The sequence below is a fragment of the Nomascus leucogenys genome, chromosome 14, assembly GCF_006542625.1.
Source record: "Nomascus leucogenys isolate Asia chromosome 14, Asia_NLE_v1, whole genome shotgun sequence".
NCBI classification, from domain to species: domain Eukaryota; kingdom Metazoa; phylum Chordata; class Mammalia; order Primates; family Hylobatidae; genus Nomascus; species Nomascus leucogenys.
The window spans coordinates 12,295,075-12,313,583 of record NC_044394.1 but is presented as its reverse complement, the minus strand read 5'-3'; the positions used below and the strand labels follow the sequence as shown (position 1 = coordinate 12,313,583).

Here is an 18,509-nt window from a genome sequence, read left to right as displayed (position 1 = left end):
AAATTGAAGGTAGGAGGACAGGTTTAAATTAAATTATATGTTGCTAGAATCTAAGCACCTCAATTGCAAAGATAAAACACCATTTTGTTTCCTCATAAGCATGTTTAATCCCACATAGCAAGTAGTAGTTGTAACTCCCAGGATGCCTTTATGAATCTTTCTGATTCTGCATTGCAGCATGTCAGAGGAAACCTGTACTCTATTTCTGTATCATGTGAGAACCTTGTAGCTGAAATATCTAGAGTTGAAAACTGAGCTGGAAGATCTGGATATAGGGAGGTTGATCAGAGTATGTAAAGTTAAGTCCCTGGTTTTAGGGGGCTAGGAAAGTGTTACATACCAATCAATGACATGTGTTAATAACACATGCACTGAAACAGAATATATACCCTTTTGGGTGAAATATCTAAAAATTTTGGGTGAATTCTTAACTAATATCTTGGGATGGTGGTGGTGAGTTGATTTTTGTTGTTCTTTTACATTTCTTTGCTTTTCAAATACTGTATGTGGAATCTACAGGGAGGGAGGCTTCGTGACATTGTCTTTGGCAGTGATTTCATGGATATAACACCTAAAGGAGAGGCAACAAAAGTAAAAATAGACAAGTGAGACATCAAACTACAAAGCTTCTACACAGCAAAGGAAACAGTCAACAAAGTGAAAGAACATCCTATGAAGTGGGAGAAAATATTTGCAAACCATTTATCTGATAAGGAGTTAATCTCCAAAATATTTAAGGAACTTCTACAACTTAGTGGCAGAAAAACTAACAACCTATTTGAAAATGAGCTAACGACTTCAATAGACATTCTCCAGAGAAGACATACAGATGGCAAGCAGGTATATGGAAAAAGGCTCAACATCATTAATCATCAGGGAAATGCAAATAAAAACCACAATGAGATATCTTTTCATCCCTATTAGGATGACTGTTAAAAAAAACACAAAAGACAAGTGTTGGTGATGATATGGAGAAATTGAACCCCTTATACACTGTTGGTAGAAATGCAAAGTGGTGTAACTATTATGGAAAACAGTGTGGAGGTCCTCAAAAAATTAAAAATAGAACTACCATATGATCCCGCAATTCTACTTCCAAGTATTTATTCAAAAGAAATGAAATCAAGAACTTGAAGAAATACCAGCACTCCCATGTTTATAATAGCACTATTCACAATAGCCAAGATGTGGAAACAGCCCACAACATGTCCATTGACAGCTGAAGAAATAAAGAAAATGTGGTGTATACATACAATGGAATATTATTCAGTCTTAAGGAATTCTGCAGTGTGCAACACTGATGTACTTTGAGGACATTATGCTAAATGAAATTAGCCAGTCACAAACAAATACTGCATGATTTCACTTAAGTTATCTAAAATAGTCAAATTTATAGAATCAAAGAGTGGAATCGTGGTTGTCAGGGGTGAAAGGGAGGGGAGGGGGAAATGTGGAGTTACTAGTCAGCAGGCATGAAATTTCAGTTAAGCAGGATGAATAAGTTATGCCATACAATATTGTACCTGTAGTCAGCAGTACTGTATTGTACACTTAAACATTTGTTAAGAAGATAGTATTCATGTATGAGAATAAAGTAAAAAGTAATAATTTGGCAGTGGCTCACGCCTGTAATCCCAGCATATTGGGAGGCAGAGGCAGGAGGATCGCTTGAGCCCAGGAGTTTGATACTAGTCAGAGCAACATAGGGAGACTCCATCTCTACAAAAAAATTAAAAAAAAAAATACCCCGGTGTGGTGGCACATGCCTGTGGTCCCAACTGCTCAGGAGGCTGAGATGGGAGGATCACTTAAGTTCTAGAGGTCAAGGCTGCAGTGAGCTATGATGGCACCACTGCATTCCGGCCTGAGCAATGGAGCAAGACTGTGTCTCAATAATAATAATACTCTTTTTTTTTTTTTTTAGACAGGGTCTCGCTCTGTCGCCCAGACTGGAGCACGATGGCACAGTCTTGGCTCGCTGCAACCTCTGCCTCCCGAGTTCAAGCAGTCTCCTGCCTCAGCCTCCCAAGTAGTTGGGGTTATAGGCGCTTGCCTCTATGTCCAGCTAACTTTTTGTATTTTTAGTAGAGATGGGGTTTCGTCATGTTGGCCAGGCTGGTCTCAAACTCCTGACCTCAGGTGATCACCCACCTCGGCCTCCCAAGTGCTGGGATTACAGGTGTGAGCCACCGTGCCCTGCCAATAATTTTATAATTCTGATTGTGTCGTGAACTCATACTACTTGATTGATGACACAGTCCCCATGTAGGGCATTTTAAATTTGAATAAAAGCTTAAATGTTACATATTTTTAATGCTGGAAGTGTGCTTTAAGTGCTTATTAATTTATAGACATCTATATTTTTATTCACAGCAACTTTAGGATGATAATTGACTATATTATTTCTAGTAAATAAGGATAACTGATAATCAGGAAGTCAGTTCATAAAATTAGTCCACGCACCGTGGCTCATGCCTGCAGTCCTAGCATTTTGGAAGGATGAGGTGAGAGGATTCTTTAAGACCAAGAGTTCAAGACCAGCCTACCAACATACTGAGACCCTGTCTCTGAAATAAATAAATAAATAAATAAATAAATAAATAAATAATAAAAATTAGCCAGGCCTGGTGGCATGTACCTGTAGTCCTAGCTACTCAGGAGACTGAAGCAGGAGGATTGCTTGAGCCCAGGAAGTTGATACTTGGGACTCTGAACCAGTGATTCTGTCTTTCCAGGATAAGTTTACGACTGTAGCATAAAATTCTTTTTGCATCAGATAATTTGATTATGGTAGTAAATACGTACAAATATTTTGCTCACATGCCTGTTGAATGATGGAAGATGAAAAATTTAGTGTGCAAATGAACTGGATAATTAGAAAAGAGGAATTTAATGTTGATCACAACAGGTGGCTATTTTTTCTGAAGGTACCCTAGTGGTATGGACTCATGTCTGTTTAATAATTTTATGTGGGGCATATTTTCTTTTCGTAAAACTTGAGTTTACCTGTGAAGAAATTAGTGACTGTCAGTTTATTAGGTGTTGAAACAGATTGCTAAGGGAAATAATTTCATCATTATTGGTTTAAAAAAAAAAAACCCTCTCACTTTCTAAGAGGATTTCTAAGAAGAATGTGTTTGGGAATAAGTAGGAACCACTTTTTTTAAAAATGTAGGACTTTGAAACATAAATTTAGTTCTTAGATTTTTGATTGACTCATCTCACACTCACTTGATTAGTTATCGGACCATCTTACAGGCTTCTTATAAACCTAAACCAAGAGAAAACAAGTGTTTTCCTGAGAAAGCACAGTAAAAAACCTTCATTAAAGAGATCAACTAAATTTTGTTGCTTTTTTGTTTTTTAAGTGGAAGCTACTGGTGTGGTTAAGGAAAAATCAGTAAGTATAGATTCTAGGGAATAGTCTACATGGTTTTATGAAGAGCCGATCACAGATTTATTTAATGTATTTCTCTGAAACAGTGACTTTTAGTAGCCGAAGAAGGAACAAAAGCAACATAACCGGATTTAAACAAAGCTTTTGTTTTTTCATGAAGCGGTCGTATTGGTGTTGTGTCAGTTGGGGGAGATTTTTAAAAGTTATGTTATGGAAACTAGCTTATAAAAAAGTACTGCTAACTTATAAAAAAGTACTGCTAACCATTTGCACGTAGACACTTAGTGAATGATTGTTTCTGTTTTCCTTCATCTTTCTTCTCTAGTCCAAGGTGTGTTCATATAATTACTTATTTACATTATTGAGCATATTAAATATGTTCATAGATGATTAAAAACTGGGTGAAGTTAAGTACTCAACCAAGAAAAATGAAATTACTTTGAGTAACCTGTTTTAAAAAAAGCAGATGTGTTTTAATCTGTGTGGAAACAAAAAAAATGAGCAGACTCTTCGAACTATCTAGCTAGAACCAAATATAGCAGATAGGGGCTACAGTTGAAGTTCTGAAGTGTGTGTGGTTTGGGTGCTTGGGTGTGTATAAACACATGATACTGTATCATAGCAATAAGATTTGTAGAACATTGCAATGGCTGAAAAACTGTCTAACAGGAAATTTTAAGTGTTATTCCAAAGAGGAACAAGCCTAAAAGTAAGTTAACCTTTCAGAGTGGTTGAAAGTAATTTTTAAAAGAAAAAGGTTGCTCAGCTATTTTTTTCCTATTATATACTCAAAAGATACCTAAAGAAAATGAATTTAAATTATTAGACTGACATAAAGAACATCTGGTAAATTCTAAAATGAGGCACTAAAGAAGATTATATCCTTTCTTTTTTGGTGTCAGTTTAGTTTAGATACTTTAAAATTATCTTGGAGATGGTAAATTAGTCAGGAATGGTATTATAGAATGTTTGGAATAGAAGGAACCACTGTCCCAATTCTTGAGGTTTGTTCAGAGTGATGTTTGGATTTAGAGCCCAAATCTCCAGATTCCCAGTCAGTAATGATAATGTTACCTGTTCTGGTTCCAAAATTGTATCATCATTCTAGTCATTTTTCATATTAGTGAGTTGTTGGACCTGTTGATCTGTTTATGGTTCCAAAGGATAGATGGGAGCATGGAATACTCTCTCAAAAGAAATGTGCAAGTGCCAAGTGAGCGGTATAGATCATGAGTGCCTGGCACCCTAGAAATTCTTAAGTGAATTAAAGAATACATATATATCTTTTATTTTTTAGGGATTTTTTTTTTTTTTTCAGACAGGGTCTCACTCCGTCACCCAGCAGGAACACAGTGGCACAGTCACTGCTCTGCAGCCTCGAACTGCTAGGCTCAAGAGATCATTCTGCCTCACCTGCGCCAGTAGCTAGGACTACAGGTGTGTCCCACCAAGCCCGCTAATAGGTTTTTTTGAGACAGAGTCTCAGTCATTCAGGCTGGAATGCAGTAGCACAATCTCGGCTCATTGCAGCCTCTGCTTCCCAGGCTCAAGTGATCCTCCTGCCTCAGTCCCCTAAGTAGCTGGGACTACAGGCATGTGCCATCATGCCCGGCTAATTTTTGTGTTTTTTGTAAAGACGAGATTCCACCATGTTGCCCAGACTGGCCTTGAACTCCTGGGCTCCAGCAGTTTGCCCACCTCAGCCTCACAAAGTACTGGGATTACAAGCATGAGCCACCATGCCTGGCCCCACAAAGTGTTTTGTAGAGACAGGGTCTTGCTTTGTCTCCTAGGTTGGTGTTGAACTCTTGACCTTAAGCGATCCTCCCACCTCAGCCTCACAAAGTGCTGGGATTGCAGGTATAAGCCACTGGCATGGGACATAGAATTTAAGGAGGAAAGCCAGTTATTTTGTTTTCCCTGTTCTTTCTTTCTACAGAGGTAGCTCTTAACTGTTCTTTTGTGTTGGTTCTTTTGAAAAAACAAAACAAAACAAAAAAAAACCTTTTTTCGAGATAGGGTCTCATTCCCCCCCACCCCCCTTTTTTTTTGTTGAAACAGAGTTTCGCTCTTGTTGCCCAGGCTGGAGTGTGATGGTGCAATCTCAGCTCACCACAACCTCCACTTCCCGGGCTGAAGTGGTTCTCCTGCCTCAGCCTCCCGAGTAGCTGGGATTACAGGTATACGCCACCATGCCCATCTTAAGTTTGTATTTTTAGTAGAGATGGGGTTTCTCCATGTTGGTCAGGCAGGTCTTGAACTCCCAACCTCAGATGATCTGTCCACCTCAGTCTCCAAAAGTGCTGGGATTACAGGCATGAGCCACGGCTTCTGGCCTTGTCGCTCTTTTACCCAGACTAGAGTGTAATGGCTTGATCACAGCTTACTGTAGCCTCAACCTCTGCGTCTTGATTAGCTGGAACCACAGGCATGTGCCACCATGCTCAGTTAATTTTTAATTTTTTTTTTGGTAGAGACAGGGGTCTCACTGTTGCACAGGCTTATTTTTAATTTTTTGAATGATGTGTATATAAACACACTTCTTTTCATTAAAAACAAACCACACTGTATGTATTATTTTGTAACCTAAGTTTCATTTTTTGCTTAAAGATATCCCGGGCATTTTTCTGTATCAGTATAAATAGAGGATTACCTCATTCTTTTTTACAGTTGCAGAGTAGTCTTTTATTACATGAAGGTACCACAATGTATTAAATATTTATCTGTTAACATTTAAATTCTTGTATGCTGTTAAAGAACTGCAGCAAACAACCCTATACAAATATCTTTACATGTTTATATCACAATTTCAGTAGAAAGATTCACTTTTTTTTTTTTTTTTTGAGACAGAGTCTCACTCTGTCGCCCATGCTGGATTGCAGTGGTGCGATCTCAGCTCGCTGCAACCTCCCCCTCCTGGGTTCAAGCGATTCTCCTGCCTCAGCCTCCTGAGTAGCTGGGATTACAGGCACACGCCACCATGCCCTGCTAATTTTTGTATTTTTAGTAGAGACGGGGGTTTCACCATGTTGTTCAGGCTGGTCTTGAACTCCTGACCTTGTGATCTGCCCGCCTCGGCCTCCCAAAGTGCTGGGATTACAGTGTGAGGCACTGTGCCTGGTGAAAGGTTCACTTTTTAAAAGTGGGTTATTGGGTCAAAGGGTTTTTCTGTTGTTAAGCTTTATTGAGTTAAAATTAATATATTTTAAAATGCCCATGTTTAATGTATACATTTTGATAATTTGGAGGGATATTTGCATTTTAAAGTTCGGTAAATGTTGCCAAATTTGTTTTCAAAAAAAAAAAGGTTGCATAATTTATAATCCCATCATTAATGCATGAGGTTAAGTATTGAATGAATGAATACGTGAGATACTTGAGAATAAAGAGGCAACTAGTGTTAGGGCTGAAATGATTTGGAAGGACTGTTCAGAGATAGTGGGGGTACTTAAACTATACCTTGAGGAATGAGTATGCCACAGATAGAGGAAAGGAGGAGAAAAAGGATATTCTTAGAGAGAATGGGCCAAAGGCCATAGAAGATTTACCAGGACAATTTTTACTCTGTTGTCATACTCTTTTCGTCTCTCGGTTCACTTTACATTGGCATTTTTTTGGTGGGGGGAAAAGGAACTAGGCACTCTCTTGTCTTCAAGGCTTTACTCTACCACTTGTGGAACAATCTTTTCCAAGTCTTCTATGCTTTGTCTGTTTTTCTTTTACAAGATTCTTCCTTAGACAAACTCATCTACACATTGTTCTTTTTTTTTTTTAAAGACTGAGTCTCCCTCTGTTGCCCAGGCTGGAGTGCAGTGGTGTGAGCTCGGCTCACTGCAGTCTCCGCCTCCTGGGTTCAAGAGTTTCTTGTGCCTCAGCCTCCCGAGTAGCTGGGATTACAGGCATAAACTACACCCTTGGTAGAGACAGGGTTTGCCATGTTGGCCAGACTAGTCTTGAACTCCTGACCTCAATGATTTACTCACCTCGGCCTCCCAAAGTGCTGGGATTACAGATGTGAGCCACAAGACCTGGCTTACACATTGTTCTTGAGTGAGCCATATGCCATTCTACTGCAATTTTCTTTTTTTTTGACGCCGTAGTAAAATTGTGAACTCAGTGGCTGCTTGACTTCAGTATTTGATCACTTCCTTTTATATGTCTTATGTCTTCTTGATAGCTTTTCCATATCCCAGCCTCAGGTGTTTGCTGTCATTTACAGTTGTTGTTAGGCCCATTTATGCTTGATGAAGAATTACCAGTTAATATTTATTTGATAATGTTTTATGTAGTAAGCTCATCTTGTTCACTATCCTGAATGCTTTCTTTATAATACTGTTTGGTAATGAAGTTTCTATATTCTTACCAGAATGTATTTCCTCATTAATAGATGTCTGATATCAGTATATGGACTTATGATGCACAATAGAAATGATGTATAATTAATATATTATGCGTAACAAGAACCTGTTTTACAGTAAACTTCTCTTTACTGAATTTAATTCACAAGAGTTAGTAATTGGCAACCTTAGGATTAGAATCCATGTTTTTTCTGATTAAACAGCCAGAATGAAGTTTTAATTACTATATTAGAATGCATCAATAATCATCTCCCATGTAAAACCTTTTAAAAAATACTTCAAAAATACCTGAAGTTACACTGTAAGGAATAGCCATCAGGATGGTGCTGTGAGTTTCAGTATTGAGATTCTGTGTCTCTTCAAAGACGGCAATGATAAACATACACACAATTAATAATCATACTTTTAGAATGAATGTAGATGCATAAATCTGCATCTTCTCTAGAAATCATAAAGAGGAAAAATGCATCAACCTCTGTTTTCAGTGAACTGAAAGACATATGTAAACTCCAGATTATGTTATTTGAGGGCTATCAAAAACATCTGAAAGGGACAGAAGCTATTAGTTTAAATATACTTACTGACAGTAAGGGGTTCATGTTGAAGTTCAAAAGGTAAATCTCTTGTTTGTAATGATGGGAGTTGGTGGCGAAGTACCTGATTATATTCAGAAAAGAGAAAGTAGAGCTGTACACATGTGCACACAGAGCCACATGTACAGGAACCAGCTTTTCTCTGTATTTTTAAAAAAATTTTATTTATTTATTTTTTGAGACGGAGTCTTGCTCTGTCACCCAGGCTAGAGTGCAATGGCACAATCTCGGCTCACTGAAACCTGTGCCTCCTGGGTTCAAGTGATTCTGCTGCCTCAGCCTCCCAAGTAGCTGGGATTATAGGTGTGCATCACAAGCCCGGCTAACTTTTTTATTTTTAGTAGCGATGGGGTTTCACCATGTTGGCCAGGCTGGTCTTGAACTCCTGACCTCAGGTGATCCACCCACCTCGGCCTCCCAAAGTGCTGGGATTACAGGCGTGAGCCACCGCGCCCAGCCAAAAAATTTATTAATTCATGTACAATTACTTGTCTTCTGGTTTGTTGAAGCAATAAGCCAGACATTTGCCACAATAATATCTGTCAAAGTGGCTTGCTGTAGACACTCCAGCACCACATTCATCTGAAGGGCACTCCCGACTAAGGCGTCTAATTTTACCATTCTCATCCACTTTATGGTATTTAAGGACAGCCAACTTAACCTTCTTTCTCTTGTGCTTATTCTTTTTGGGAGTTGTATAAGACTTCTTCCTTAATATCACCACAAAGTCTCAACACAAGATGAAGAGTAGACTCCTTATGAATGTTGTAGTTAGGTAAAGTACGTTCATCTTCCAGTTGCTTGCCATCAAACATCAGTCTTTACCAATCCAGACTAATTTCTTCCTTATCCTGGATCTTGGCCTTTACATTTTCTGTTGTATCCAAGGGTTCAATCTTGAGGGTGATGGTCTTCCCCATAAGGGTTTTTTTTACAAAAATCTGCATTTTGCTGGCGGCTCTGAGGTTGAGTGAAAGAAAGAGATGAGTTAGATTAGGGAATACAGGAGAAGGCAATGCACAGGGCACTGGTCGCAGAGCAGCAGAAGAGCACACACTCTCTTTATTATTTATAGCATCAAAGGAGTAGGGAGTCTTTGGACTGTGAAGCCTGTATTTCCTTCCCTTCCCACTCCCAGGAATTTATGTAAATAGGTGCTTCAGGAAAATTCAGTTTATTCTTGTTATGCAAAATACAAAAGAAGCTGATATGGCAGCAAAACTTCCAGTCATTAGTGAAGCGTTGCTACAGAACAGATGAAAATTGTGACCCACCATTTCACCATCTATTTTTTAGACTTGAGTAAAGCTTGTAAATAGTTCTACAAAAGAAGATTACAACGCAGGAATGGTAAGAACTCAGAAAAGAGATGGCAGGGCAACAGGAGGAGATAAAATGTGAGTTGAGGGAACTTGGGAAAGAAGTAGAAGAAAGCAAACAGCTGGGCATGGGGGCTCACACCTGTAATCCCAGCACTTTGGGAGGCTGAGACAGGGAGATCGCTTGAGCTCAGGAGTTTGAGACCAGCCTAGACAACATGGCAAAACCCTGTCTCTAAAAAAAGTACAAAATTAGCCGGGTGTAGTGGCTTACGTCTGTAGTCCCAACTACTTGGGAGTCTGAGGTGGGAAGATGGCTTGAGCCAAGCAGGCGGAGGTTGCAGTAAGCCAAAATTGCACCACTGCACTTGAGCCTGGGCAACAGAGGGGAGACCCTGTCTCAAAAAATAGTACAGAAATACAGATGAAATAAGAAGGAGCACAAGAAGCAGACTAGCCGCAAGGAAAACATAGTAAGAGACACAAAGATTTTAAAAAATGGACATAAAGATTTTATTTTTTTAAGTTTTGGAAAATACAGTAGATCCAACAAACTTAGAATTGAAACCCCTATAGAAGAAAACCAAAACATGACAATAGAACAAGTGGTTAAAAACACAATTGAAGAAAAACTAACTGAGATGAAACTTACATATTGAAAGGGCATCTGTGGCAGGGAGAACTGACCAGAAAGATCTTAAAGATTCCTTTCAATAGCCAGAAACCTTCCTAACTACCCCACTCCAAGTTGTTTATAAGACATTGAAATCTGGCTGGCCTTAGAATTCTCCACAACATTCAACCCCAGTCGAACAACATTTATAAGATAAGAAAGTAAAGTGCGAGCTAAAGATTTTATATCCAGTCACATTGTTCTTAAGGAACAAATAGTACTCAGAGAATATTGTTTATGTGAGCCCTTCTTGAGGAAAGTACTAGAGTATAAACTTCAGCTGATAGACGTGGGGAAATGATTGTTGTGTAAGCAGTGAATTTATATATAGACATAAAGACTAAAATGTGGGCTGGGCGTGGTGACTCTCATCTGTAATCCCAGCACTTTGGGAGGCCAAAATAGGCAGATCACTTGAGGCCAGGAGTTCAAGACCAGCCTGGCCAACATGGTGAAACCCTGTCTCTACCAAAAATATAAAAATTAGCTGGGCATGGTGGTACACACCTGTAGTCCCAGCTATTTGGGAGGCTGAGGCATGAGAATCACTTGAACCTGGGAGGTAGATGGTTACAGTGAGAGATTATGCATGCCACTGCACTCCAGCCTGGGTGATAGAGCGAGACTCTGTCTCAAAAAAAAAAAGACTAAAATGTGGAGATCATAACAGCAGAATATAATGTTAACATTGTATGTACCCTGATGATATACAAATGATCAAACTAATAAAATTTGAGAGAAGGAATTGCCCTATGGTAATAACTGGTATTGAAAAAGATGTTTAAACATCACAGATCAAATAATAGAAATATAAACATACTCAGCATTTTAAACATTAAAATAAAACTAAAACACTAAAGATAATGCTATTAGTTTCAATACTATTGATTAAATCGGGTAGTGGGAGAGGAAGCATGCTAATTTTAACATTACTCATATTGAGGAACTAATAGGTATTGTCTAAAGAGATAGAATTTATAAAGGTAAACATTAGAACAAAGCTATAAACCTTCCTAAATATTGAAAGAACTACAAACCCATTAAAAATAAAACATCATTTAGTGAAAACATATTCATATATAACCACATACATAACAAGACAGCCCTAAGACCAAACATGCCTTTCTTTTTTTTCTTTTCCCTTCCTTCCTTCCCTCCTTCCTTCCTTCCTTCCTTCCTTCCTTCCTTCCTTCCTTCCTTCCTTCCTTCCTTCTCTCTCTCTCTCTCTCTCTCTCTCTTTCTTTCTTTCTTTCTTTCTTTCTCTTTCTGTTTGTTTCTTTCGTCTTTCTCTCTCTCTCTCTTTCTTTCTTTCTTTCTTTTTTTGAGACAGAGTCTCGTTGTGTCACCCAGGCTGGAGTGCAGTGGCGCAGTCTTGGCTTACTGCAACCTCCGACTCCCGGGTTCAGGTGATTCTACTGCGTCAGCCTCCCAAGTAGCTGGGACTGCAGGCACCCGACACCACGCCCGGCTAATTTTTGTATTTTTAGTAGAGACGGGTTTCACCATGTTGGCCAGGCTTGACTTGAACTCCTGACTTTGTGATCCGCCCACCTCAGCCTCCCAAAGTGCTGGGATTACAGGTGTGAGTCACCACGCCTGGCCCAAACGTGCCTTTCTTAACAAAAGATATTAATCTGCTTAACTCACCTTTAGAAGGAAAATATTTTTAGTTTAGATTCAAGGCAAAACCCACTCTGTGGTTTGTACAGGGTACACACCTAAGGCAGTGATTGTGAAAGATTGGTATTTTAAAAGATAGAGAAAAGGTATAAGATATAAATGCAAATGAAAATAATTTAGGAGTGTCATGATTTTAACATACCAGGTGGAGTTCATACTAAAAAACAGTAAAGAGTGGCACTTATTTCTTAAAGGATACAATGAAAATTTAATAGTTGTGAATAGCAATATGTCAGATAACATAGCAACCTTGGTGAAGCAGAAATTACCAAAAATACAAGGAGAAATGGAAATACATTCATAGCAGGAAATGTTTATGTGAAAGACGCCAAACAAGCTTCAACAAATGAAACAACACAATGTTTTTTAATTTTATAAATTAAAACACTGGATGTTCTGATTCCAAAGTTCATAAGGAAAAGTAAACAAAGAAAAGCCAGGAAAACTGAAAAAATGAAATTGGATGTTTTTCACATAAATACCAAACGGATCAATGAATAAAATAAAGCCATGAAAATACTAAAAGTAGAAGTCTTTTTATAATTTTAGTATGGGGAAGACCTTTTGTACTGACTCAACCCAGAAGTCATGAAATAAATTATAAATTCTATTACATTAAAGCACTCTCAGGGCACTCTGGGAGGCCAAGTTGGGTAGATTGCCTGAGCCAAGGCGTTTGAGACCAGCCTGGCAGCATGGCAAAACCCCGACTCTACCAAAAATACAAAAAAATTAGCTGGATATGATGGCATGTGCCTGTGGTCCCAGCAACTCCGGAGGCTGAGGTGGGAGAATCTCTCGAGCCTAGAAGGTGGAGGTTGCAGTAAACTGAGATTGCACCGCTACACTCCAACCTGGGTGACAGAGTGAGACCCCATCTCCAAAAAAAAAGCATTCTCTGAATGGATAAAGAAAATGTATATACATACAATGAAATACTATTCAAACTTTAAAAAGGAAATTTTGTTGTGTGATACAACCATAGATGAACCTTGAGGATATTACACTAAGTGAAAGCCAGTCACAAAAAGACAAATACTGCATGACCCCACTTATATGAGATATCTAAAGTAGTCAAACCCTTAGAAACAAAGTAGAATGGTGGTAGCTAGGGGAAGGAGGAAAAGGGAATTGTTCAGTGGATATAGAATTTCAGCAAAACTAGTAAAACTTACTTTGCAGCCAAAACTTATTTATAGTTAGGAATTAGCAAAACTTATTGGTAATTTTAATCATAGACAAAGGGTAGCCTTCCTGATATGCATACAGTAAGTACTTGGAAACTCGATAAGAAAAAGATCTTGCAACCCCATAAAAACTGAGCAAAGATATGAATTGATAATTCACAGAAAATTAAATATAAGTGGCTTTTAAGCTAATGAGGCCAGTATCTCATTCACAGTAAGAGAAATTAAAACTACAATGATTATAGTTCCCTTATTAGGCAAAAACAAAAGTTGGGCAACATACTCTGTTGGTTGTGAAGCTTTGGGGGAAAAGCTGCTCATACACTGCTATTGAGAATACAAATTGAGATAATCCCTGTGGAAGGCAATTGGTCAATATCTGTCAGAGTAAAAATGTATTTACCCAGCAGGTTGAATTTTCTGTAATTTATCTTGTACTTACCACATAATACATGTGTCAGATTATTTTGTACTATGGTTTGTAATAGCAGAAGGTGAGAAACAATCCATATGTCCATCAGTGGGGGATTAGTCAAAGAAATTATGGAAAAACCACATAATGGAATACCATGCAGCTGTAAGAAAAAGGCAAAATTCTGGGGCTGCATAATTTATATTCATACGTTTTTTTACACTAACAAACTTGGAAAGGATGGACAAGGAAGTCTTAAATGCGTTATCTGGAGAAAGGGGAGAGGAACTGAATACATAGAAAGATTGGGAGGGAGGCTTTGTTTTGTTTTGTTTTGTTTTTTTTGAGACAGAGTTTCACTTGGAGTGCAGTGGCGTGATCTCAGCTCACTACAATGTCCGCCTCCCCAGTTCAAGTGATTCTCCTGCCTCAGCCTCTCCAGTAGCCGGGATTACAGGCACCCCACCACGCCGGGCTAATTTCTGTATTTTTAGTAGGTATGGGGTTTCACCATGTTGGCCAGGCTGGTCTCGAACTCCTGACCTCAGGTGATCTGCCTGCCTCTCTCTCCCAGAATGCTGGGATTACAGGCATGAGCCACCGCACCTGGCTGAGAACTTTCATCCCTTTAAAAAAAAAAAAAAAGTTGGATGCAGTGGCTCACACCTGTAATCCCAGCACTTTGGGAGGCCGAGGTGGGTGGATCGAGGAGTTCGAGGTCAGGAGTTCAAGACCAACCTGGCCAACATGGTGAAACCCCATCTCTACTAAAAATACAAAAATTAGCCGGGCATAGTGGCGGGTGCCTGTAATCCCAGCTACTCGAGAGGCTGAGGCAGGAGAATCGCTTGAACCCAGAGGCAGAGGTTGCAGTGAGCTGAGATCGTGCCACTGCACTCCAGCCTGGGTGACAGAGTGAGACTCTTGTCTTAAAAAAAGAAAAAAAAAAAGAACAAAAAGCAAGGTGTTAAATAGAGACTAAATACATGAATCTATCAAAATCTGTTTTGCAAGCAGGAAGATGCTTCTGAGAGGTCATCTGCAGAATAGAGACCATACTTTACTGTATATTGGTAGACAGATTGGAGCAGGGAGATGAACAGCCTGTTTTTATTACCCCAGAAACTAAAGGGCTGAATCAGGAAAAAACAAAAAGAATGTATGACTGTTGCTTAGGGATATGGCTTACATAAATTGCAGGTCCAGAGTGCTGGAAGGAAGCCGTGACAGCCTCCTGGGTAAAAGCTGGGCCTACCTGCCCATGACTTAGGGACTGGATCTTCAGGAGGAGACATCTGTAGCAATTATAAGACCTCATTCTGGGCTGGGTGCGGTGGCTCACGCCTGTAGTCCCAGCACTTTGGGAGGCCGAGGCAGGCGGATGATGAGGTCAGGAGTTTGAGACCAGCCTGCCCAACATGGTGAAACCCCATCTCTACTAAAAATATAAAAATTAGCCGGGCGTGTTGGCACGTGCCTGTAATCCCAGCTACTTGGGAGGCTGAAGCAGGAGAATCGCTTGAACTTGGGAGTCGGAGGTTGCAGTGAGCCAAGATTGCACCACTGCATTCCAGACTGGGGGACAAAGCGAGACTCCATCTCAGAAACGAAACGAAACAAAAAACCTTATTCTGAGGTGGGAGGTTTGAGTGAGAGATGGAGAAAATGAAAAATCATTAGGGTGAGGTAAGCACACAAAGATACACACACACCATGCAACTTAGAGTTATAATGAACCTGCCAAACAAATTCGAAAATATAGAAGAAAAACTAAACCTAAAATAACCAAGTCAACACCTTCTTCATCAGAAAGAAGAGAGTGTTTTCTGTATACTGACACAGAAATACCTCCTAAGTTTTGTTGCTTAGTGGGAAAAAATGGGAATCATGAAACAGTATTTATAGTATGTTTTCTTTTTTGCAGGAGTGGGAATAATTGATATTCAAGTGAATCCTTAGTCTGTAAGTGTAAATAATAGAACAATTTTAAAGTGTATGTTTAAAATCCTCAGGGGAGGTAAAGGAAGGAATAATTGCCATAGAAGAACCAAAATTACCAGTGTGGACAACATAGCAAAACCTCATCTCTACAAAAAATAGAAAAATTAGCTGGGTGTGGTGCTGCACACCTATGGTCCTATGCTACTCAGGAGGCTGAGGTGGGAGGATCGCTTAAGCCCAGGAGGTCGAGGCTGCAGTGAGCCATGATTGCACTACAGCCAGGGCAACAGAGCAAGACCCTGTCAAAAACCCTATATTAAGTAAGATGTCATTAGATGTGTACTAGACTGAACATGGTCAATGAAACAGTGATTTGGAAAATAGTATTAAGGAATTCACCCAGAATGTAGTAAGAGAGAAGTGGAAGAAAACATTGAATTTAGATTGAGAGATTCAAACCTAAGTTCAATATTCAAAAGAAATTTTAGGAGAGATTAGACAGAGTAGTAGAGAAACAGTATTCAATGAGATAATGATTAAAAGGTTTCCAGAATTTAAGGTTTCATATTGAACTAAGTTTTCATATTGAAATAGCACACTGCTGAACAATTGCTTACCAGGATAAATTTTTAAAATCTTCTAGATGCTCAAAAGTGAAATTGCAGATCATAAAACATAAAAGCTTTTCAAAATGAAAAATGCCACAGTCCCTACAGCAAAATGTTAGTTAAATTAACAACATATTTACCAAAACAGTGTCTTCCAGAAGATAGGATCTTCTTTCCTCAGAATATATAAGGAATATAACTTGACCTTGATTCTATACTCATTTAAACTATTATCTGTCAGCAAGAATGAGGCCCAAAGTGAGGAAATACACAAAATGGAGAGCTCCTCACTTTCAGAAGCTTGATGCGAGAACCAAAGATTGTACTTCAGCAAGAATAGTAAACTAGGGAGAAGGAGGAATTGCAAAAAAGAATACAGTGGCAAACAAAGAATTGGCAAAATATGTTGATAAATCAGGTTGAGTTGATTGCAAATATGTAATTTTTTAAAGTAGAGTCAAAACTTTAGACAATAACAAGAAAGTTGGAAAATAGAGTTCGTTGAGTCAGGAATGCTACTATTCTTGCTTTGTTCCCAAAAAGTAGCACAAAAAGAGACACTGACCAACTTCAGGGTATTTTACCAAAACTAAATAGCTATTTTGTGGCTCTGCAGCCAGACTACGTGAATGAAAGACCAGCTTATTTCTTACTAGCTGTGTGACATTAAGGAGTTATTTCACCTTCTTGCGCCTAAATTTCCTTATGTATAAATGGGGATGACAATAATACCTTCTCATAGTTGTTGTGGGGAGGATTAAGTGAAATACATACAAAGCCACTGATTAGTACTACTCTATACATGTTTGCTGCTGCTGCTGCTTTTCTTTTTTAACTTGAGTAACCACAAAAGGAATAGAAATAAAATAGATGTCTTCCAGACCAGCAGAACTAAAGGAATGAAAATAAGAGAATGAAGAAAGCTAAACCCTTGGTATACCATCAGGGTCAGTTGGAATAATTTTCATTTTTGATTTTCATTTTTGAGCAGTGCTAACTATTTAGAAGGGTAGATATTTTATGACTTGTATTCTTAGAGATCTACCAAAGAACAAAGAGAAAATTTATTTTAAAAAATTATTCTATCTTACAGTTACCATATGAGTCCATTAGACCCTTTTTTATAAACCTAACATCCATTATGAGATCTTAATAATCTTGGCTTTTCCTATATATTGAAATATTTTACTACTATAGGAATTTTATCATTACTTATCAATTATTTATACTATGCTAAAAAAAAAAGACGAAAAAGAATGATAGAATCTCCTAGAAGGAAGATGGAAGATGTAATAGTCATTTTTCAGTTTTTTCACTGCATTGCTCAAATACTACATCCTACTTCAAAAAGGTATAAGAAAATTTAGGAGACACACGAATTACAAGATAACGCGAAGAGAAATGGCACTCTAGACCTAAGTTGTCCAATATGGTAGCCACTTGCCACATGTGACTATGTATATTTAAATTAATTAAAATTAATAAAATTTAAAATTCCATTCCTCATCACACTTTTAAGGGGTTATGTAGGAGAAAAATACAACTTACAATTATTCTCACTTCACGGTGGCTGGCTGCCATGTTGGACTGCACAGATACGGAACATTTTCATCGTTGTGGAAAGTTACAGTAGATATTGCTGTTCTATACGCCAATAATGATAGTGAAATTGAGCATATAAATGAAGTCTCAGACTGTGATTCTTGAGATGATCATATCCTGTATAAATTTTCTCAGACTTAAGAATTGAATGCACAAGATGTTTTGACAGAAAGAAAATACGGTATTTTTATCCAGTTAGTCATTTAACAGGAATATTTCACAACATGAACCTGAACCATCCCTTTTTGCTTTAAAAAAAAAAAAAAAAAAAAAAAGTCCTGAGACAATGTTTTTTAAATTTTGTATGTGGCCAGGCACAGTGGCACATGCCTATAATCCTAGCACTTTGGGAGGCTGAGGCGGGTGGATCGCTTGAGGTCAGGAGTTAGAGACCAGGCTGGCCAACATGGTGAAATCCCATCTCTACTAAAAATACAAAAATTAGCTGAGCATGGTGATGCATGCCTGTAGTCCCAGCTACTCAGGAGGCTGAGGCATGAGAATTGCTTCAACCCAGGAGTTGGAGGTTGCAGCGAGCTGAGATTACACCACTGCAGTGCATCCTGGGCAACAGAGCAAGACTCTGTCTCAAAATGGTTTTTTTTTTTTTTTTTTTTTAATTTTGTACGGTGTTTGTGTGTTAAACTTACTTAGTACAAAGAGGTGTTTGCTGTATTTAAGTTCCTATTAAAATTTATTTTAAAAGTTGTCTTGCACTGTCTCTGTAAATTATTTGTAA

General features: G+C 38.5%; 1 protein-coding gene and 1 pseudogene across 1 annotated transcript in view; one reads left to right on the top strand and one right to left on the bottom strand.

Moving 5' to 3' along the window:
• The window catches only part of FBXO11 (F-box protein 11), a 100,708-nt gene that overhangs the window by 12,646 nt on the left and 69,553 nt on the right, over positions 1-18,509 (top strand). The window lies entirely within an intron of this gene.
• Positions 8,833-9,790, bottom strand: LOC100581577 (annotated as a pseudogene).